The 7,009-nt window shown below is 59.4% G+C and overlaps 1 pseudogene; it reads right to left on the reverse strand.

The window, feature by feature from the left end:
• Positions 1-2,106: 2,106 nt before the first annotated feature.
• On the reverse strand, positions 2,107-6,078 carry LOC129136795 (tektin-4-like; annotated as a pseudogene).
• Positions 6,079-7,009: the final 931 nt, after the last annotated feature.

Raw genomic sequence — 7,009 nt, forward strand, 5'->3', positions numbered from 1 at the left:
TGCGTTTCTGAGTTACACTGGGTTTATGAGTATGCGACCCTAGACTCCAGAATCAGCTGTATAAGGAAAAACAGGTGTACCTAATAAACATATGCTTAGTGACTTGGGATAAACCAAAAGATGTTCACAACTGATGGAGAGCCGTGAAAGAGAGATAGCGGTAAATAGTTACAATAACACAATCTTCCTGCACCTGTCGTGGATTTCCCCAAAAAATGCAGAATGTGGGATGCACCTAAGGCATATGAAAGAGAGAGGGCAGAAGGAGTAAGAGAGAAGTAGGAGGAAGGAAGGAAGGAAGGAAGGAAGGAAGGAAGGAAGGAAGGAAAGAAGGAAGGTAGGAAAGAAGGAAGGAAGGAGGGAAGGAAGGAAGGAAAGAAGGACGAAAGGAAGGAGAAAACACCCGGTGTTACTAAAACCCCCCAAAAAAATGGTTTCCCCCTGTGGGTAAGCCTACAATGTGGATGAATCTTGAAAATATTGTGCTACGTGTTATGTCAGTCATAACAGCTCACCTATTGTGCAATTCCGTTTATAGGAAATGTCTACAATATGGAAATCTATGCATATGGGATTGATGGCACTAGGTAGTTGCTACCTAGGGCTGAGGGTCAGGGAGAGGGTTTGAGACAGAATGAGGAGTGACTAATGTCTACAGGGTTTTTCTCTGGTCTTGGGTGATAAGACGTTCTACAATGGATTGCGAATTATAATTGAATGTGCACAACCACAGGTATACTAAAAGCCACTCAATTCATGACTTTTAATGGGGGAATCTTAAGTGGCGCACTCTCATGGAGACCACGGCAGACATAGTGAGAGAGAAAAAGGTGAGTAAATATCTGAAACGGAGGCAGAAACAGAGAGAACGAAAAGCCCTGTGAAAGGAAGGGAGAGCGAAAAGGGAAAATGGTCCTATTTAGAAATGACAGATGTGAAACTGGGGTTCACATCAACAGTGTCACTGCCAGGAAGGAGGGTCATGCTAGCCATGTCACCGGTAGTGTGGCCCGCAGGGACGCCGACCTGCTGGAGCGTCGTGCCAGCATGGGCTCTGGCAGCCACGTGGGCCAGCAGGAGGGACCCGCTGCACAGCTGTGGGGTGAGGATAGACTGGGTGGTGATATCGGCCATTACAGGGGCCTCTTCTGCTGGCAAGAGTGTGACAGTAGCAAGTAGATGGACAGGCCTGCGTGTGAGGACGGAATGCAGGAGGGGCTCTTGTGCGGCTGGGCGTGGGGCCCTCACGGGAACCGTGGAGAAATGGCCAGGTAACTGCGTCATGTGGGCTAGTAGATTGGCCAGGGCTTCGAACTGAAGGACAATAACGGGGAGTAGCTGTCAGGCCCTGGGAGTGTCTGAGTGTAAGTGGAGATGGGTTTGGGGTCACTGAGGGATGCGTGAGAGCCATCCCTGTGTAGGTACAGGTCATAGGGAGATAGTCTCGTGAGGCCTGTGAGTGTCTATGGTTGCCCTGGGTGCCTGGGGCTGACTGTGGCAGAAATCTGGGGAAGGCTGGAGAGAAGCTGGGAGGCCTAGGAGAGTCCCTTAAGGCAGGGGGTGAAGAGGTGAAAGAAATGGGGGAGGGTGGCAGTAAGGTCCGTGAGTTTCTAGATGATTCCTGGGTGCGGGAAGCTGACTCCAGGTGCAATCTGGAGATGGTTGGAGAGTAGCTGAGAGAGACAGAAGAGTCCCTGAGGGCTGGGGGTGAGAACATGAGGGAGACTGGGGAGTAAGTCAGTGAAATTCGTGAGTTCGGTGGTGTATCGTGGGTGCCTGGAACTGACTCCAGCTGGAATCTAGAGAAGTTTTGAGAGTAGCTGAAAGAGACACAAGAGTCCCTGTGGGCTGAGGGCAAAGACCTGAGAGAGACCAGGGAGGAACTCAGTGAAGTCTGTGAGTCTGTAGGTGATTCCGGAGTGTGGGAGGCTGACTCCCGCTGAAATCTGGGTGTGGTGGGAGAGTAGCTGGGACAGACAGGAGAGTCCCAGGGGGCTGGGGGTGAAGACATGAGAGAGACTGGGGAGTAACTCAGCGAAACTGCTGAGTTTGGTGGTGATACCTGGGTGCCTGGAACTGACTCCCGCTGAAATCTGTGCATGGCTGGAGAGTAGCTGGGACACACAGGAGAGTCCCTGAGGGCTGGGGGTGAAGACATGAGAGAGTCCGGGGCCCCCAGTGCGCTCTGGAGAGTCATGCTGCCTGTTTTGTCTGAGCTCTGATCCAAGAACCCCCATCCTTGGTGGTCACCAGTACCCAAATCCTGCTCAAGGACTGGGGACTCAATGGTGGTAAAGGCCACGCTGAGGCCCTAGAGTCAGAGCCCTGCCTGCCAGGCCAGGGCTCTTGGGGACCTCCCGGGCGGTCAATGCTCCCCAGACCACCTCCTGCCTCCATCATCCCCACAGCTCCTCCTGCTCAGTCATGGGTGTTGCAACACCCTGCGATCATACCCAGTGTCACCTGGTTTTACATAGGTTTACGGAGAGGTGACACTTGCTTCTGGGGTCCTTTGGGATAAGTGGGACAGAGGAGAAAGGTGTTGAGGGCCCAGGTCAGGTGATGAGAGGGGGCACAGTGGTTTGCAGGAGCGGGAGCCATCTTCGGGGTTGAGGGTGCCCCATTTTGTGCAGGTGGTGCTGCAGCTTGTGCCGCGCGTCCTCCAGCTCCTCACAGCGGCGCCCGAAGGCCAGGTTCACGGCCTCACACTGGAGTCCCAGGTCCTCGGAGGTTTTGCGAAGGCTGCAGTCCACCAGCACCCACAGGTTGGCCGAGTCCAGGCGCTCGCGCTGGGCGCGGCACAGATTGTCCTGCGTGAACTTCGTCCAGGTCTCCGGGGTGGAGGCGCTGCGGGTGGGAGACAGCCAGGGGAGGGTCGGGAGGCTCTGCCAAATGCTGGGGTCCCTGCCACGCCCCCATTCCCTGTCTGTGCCCCATGCTCCTGGAGGAACTGCATGGACTCCAATGCACCCCGTGCAGACCCACGAAGCCCAGTCCCCCAAGCTGCCTGCCTCCGAGTGCCCCCCGCCCACAACTCCCCTGAGTCCTCCCACACCCTACCCACCCCGGGCACTTAGTCCCCTCCTGCCCCCGCAACCCCGTTCCCAGCACCGGTGCCCCCGAGGCCCCCTCTGCAGCACCTCCGTCCCCCGCAGCCTCCCTTCCCTAGTACCCAGCGCCCGCGTCCGCTTCTCGCACCCAGGAGTTTGCCGCGCTCAAGTGGGCGGTGGTCGCGCTCCCTCTGCTGGCCTTGGGTGGAAATGCAATCCTGCCGGCGCCTGGGGCTGACCCCACCCCACCCTTTCCTGTCTACGGGCAACCAGGCTGTGCACGCGCTGGGCACTTGAGGAGGTCTTGCTCGCTTACTCATGCCAGGGGCAGACAGTTGCCCAAGTGCCCTCGGGGGCGAGGGCCTCTGGGCCAGGCTGGGGGAAGGATCCCCGCTGGGGCCCCCAGGCAGAGGGAGGCGAGACCACAGCCAGGGCAAGCGCGGGGGCAGAGCTGGCCCCCCCTCTCTTGGAAGGTGGTGGAGTGCCAGATGAGTCTACACCTCGGTGCTCTGGCTGTGGTGGCGCCCGCAGGTCTTGTCGAGGTTGTAGGCCTCCACCTTGTCCGACCAGTGCATCTTGCAGATCTCCGTGTGCTCCCGGTTCAGTCTGGGGCGGGGTGGGGCAGGGCATTGGTGTGTGGCCAGGGAGGGCCCCGCCGGGGACCCTCCATGCTGCAGGCTAGGCCTTCATGCCCGCTTCAGGAGGGAGCTCTGGGCCGGCTGTCCTCGTGCTCAGCAGTGACCAAGAGCTGCCGCCCATGCTGGGAGGCTGCAGATCAGTTGTGGCACTGGGCTTTGGCCACTCAAACTCAGGCTGGGCCGGAACCTCCCCCACCCAGCCCTGTGCTCCCACTGTGACCTGGGACAGCCCCTGCCGGCTCTGAGCTTCAGGGTCCTGTCGTTCAATGCCTTGCCCCAAGAGCAGCCGTGGGTGGGGTCAGGAGTCATCCCTTGGGCAGCCCTCGACCCACCGGATCTGGCTCACTGCTTGCACGATGGCTCTCTTCAGCAGCTCCTGAATGTTCCGGATGAGCTCAGCTTCCTGAGGGAGGAGACGCCCTGAGCACCAGAGCCGGTCCTTGGTGAGGATCCCAGGAGGCCCAGCTGCTGCAGGCCTTGGTCTACACCTGAGCAACCAGAAGGAGTTGAATGCCGGGCCTGAGCTCTGACTGTGCAAGTTCTGCTCTCTCACTGGGTTTATCCTGGGCTTTTGGGCATTCTCCTTGGTGCATTGTAAGTGGGGTGTTTTCCTCCAGGGCCTTCTATGGGCTGCTGGGAAGGTCCCTCAGCGGCAGTTCCCACGCCCCAGGCCTCAAGAGTCATCACTGCTGCTCACTCACTGCACCCAGGAACGTTGGCCTGCCCCTGGCCTCTGGACAGCCCCTGAGGACCCTAACTCTGGGGGCCCAGGTGCCCGCCCAGGCTGCCCCTCAGGGTTCTGTGTTGGGAAAGACCATCCTCACACCAAGAACAGGAGGAAGACCCTGTGTTTCTTCTTACTGCCTGGCCAGTTTAATTTTCTGTGTGTAGGAACAAGCCTTTTTTCCCTGTGATTGGGGTCTTTGCCTGGACCACCAGCTACCTCCTTGTGTGCCAGGGCCCGAGTCCTGCACCCCTCTGTCCCTGGGTTTTCCTCTTCCTGCACTGTCAGTGTCTCCGTCACTTCGCAGGCACCCTTGTTGCAGGCAGAGGGTTTGTGGGAGCTGCAGCAGTTCTTGAGGCACTGAGAGGGTGCAGGGGGATAGGCCTGCAGAAGGGGAAGGGAGGGAGGAGGGAAGGCATGAGGGGAGGGAGGGACTCAAGGGTTCTTGCCTGAGTTTGGGGGTATGGCAGGAGACCAGCTGCCTCCACCCCACATCTTTCACAAATGTCTACAGGCCTTTAGTGGTTCTCATGGAGGCCCCAGGCTCTGAGAGCTCAGGGAATTCTCCAGAGCCAGCATCAGGGCCAGGACTGAGTTACTCTCTCACCCTATGGGGTTGCCCCATAGATAAGCTGGGCTGGATTGGGAAGTTACAGGTGACATGGAGAAGGGGACCTGTGGGTGCAGATCTTCGTGTCCCCGGCTCTGTATAGGATGAATGGGAGCAGTAGATCCCAGCCTATCCCACCCTACCTGTCCACACCCGCAGTGCTGGCCCAGACCTGGGTTTCCACCTTGGGAGCAACTGTCCCAACCAGGGAGCATCTCTGGGGAGCCCAGGGTCAGGATGACTATGCCAGGACTCAAAGGGATTGGAGGACGAGAGGAGAAACAGCTGCTTGGAAGTCAGGGAACTTCTGGGGCAAAACTGCCTCCTGTCACTAAGGGGCCAGATTTCGGGACTCAGGGGTCTCACGCACAGAGGGCTGGTCTCCCGTGTGCTTGCAGCAGCACGTGGCTTGTCCACATGAACTGCCGGGGGCTCCTCCTCTCTGTGCCCACAAGTCCTGGCCACCCAAGGCTGCTGGCACCTTCAGCAGCTCCGTCTCCACATGGTCACGCACGAGGTTGGCGTGCTGGTGGCGCTGGCTGCACTGCATGTTGTCAGTGGCGATGGAGAAGGGCACCTCCATGGCATCCAGGGTGCGCTCCAGCCGTTTCTTCTGGGCCAGCAGCAGGTCGGTCTCCACAGCCAGCGCCTCCACCTCGCGCTGCAGCTCCGACTTCCAGCTGTGCGTGTCCTGCAGTCGCTCGCCCACTCTGCACGTGGAGTCTTGCTGTGAAGGCTGCGTCAGCGCCTGGGTCTCTGCGGCCAGCTGATGGCTCTCATGCCCCTGCAGCTCCCGCTCTGCTGGTTGCAGTCGGCGAAGGCCTGGTGGTAGCGAGCATAGCAGTTCTGGAACCACACCTCCAGCCGGCGGTGGCCAGGCCGGAGGACGTGTAGGCGCCCGTGTTGCGGGCCACGTCATACTCTTTGCAGGGCAGCTCGCAGGGCGGCACTTTCTGCGGGGCCGGCTCTGGTAGGAGCACATCCATCTGCACCATGGTGTCTGCCGCCCACCAGGACCAGGGGAGTGAGGAGTGTGTGTGGTCAGCTTGCTGCGGTCAGCCCAGTGCAGTCATCGGTCGGCTCCAACGGCTCAGTCCCAGAGCAGGACGCGGCTCCCAGTCGCTTGGGTGACGCAGTAAACCAAGAGCTTCCTGTTGCCAAGAAACGGGATCTCTTCTCCAGTGGCTAGGGGAGGGGTCATTCAGGGCGGTGGGCAGAATTGCCCTCTTAAAGGGCCAGGCAGCCCCAGCCCCACCTCGGGGCAATCAACAGTGGCCAAGGGTTCCTGTCACTTAGAGGATCCCAGGGCCAGCCCGTCTCCAGCCTCTGTGTCCCACCCTTAGGGTTCAGGGTGTGGGTGGGGACCTACTGCCCTGGCCCCTTCATTGATTCATCCATTTGTTCCTGGTTTGCTCTCTGATCCTGTCCTGTACGGAGCTCCGCGCTCAGGGTGAACAAGACAGAGGAGGCTCTGCCCACCTGCCCCCTCAGGGCAGAGGGCTGTGGTTGTTGTGTGGGTGTTGGGTGTGCTGAGTGATAGTGTTACTTGATGCCGTACAGGTGGCTGCTCTCCCTGCCCTCCTGGCCCCAACAGCAGCCTGGTAGCACAGGGAGGGTCCCAGGCCAGGCCCCCTCAGGGGCAGTCTGAGGCAGTTCCTGCAGGGACTCCGCTCCATTTTCTCCTGGACCTAGTGCCTGAGAGCCAGGCCCTGGCCTCTGGCCTTCTCCTCCCAAGTCCCAGCCAGGGTCCCCTCAGGCTGGGCACAGTGGGGAGAGAGGGAGTCTGAGTGTGCTTTTCCCTGGGGAGTTGAATTCAGCCTCTGGGTAAGTGTCCAGAGTCAGATGCCCAAATCTGCCCCACAGGGCGGAGGCAGGCTCTGTGCTGCGGAGGCTGCCCTGAAAGCCACCCAGGGCCATGCTGCCTGGCGGAGACTGGATGGGCAGTAAGCGCCCCAGGACACATCGGCCTCCCCCAAACCTGGGGCGA

Source organism: Pan troglodytes, chromosome 17 (assembly GCF_028858775.2).
Source record: "Pan troglodytes isolate AG18354 chromosome 17, NHGRI_mPanTro3-v2.0_pri, whole genome shotgun sequence".
Lineage (NCBI taxonomy): Eukaryota > Metazoa > Chordata > Mammalia > Primates > Hominidae > Pan > Pan troglodytes.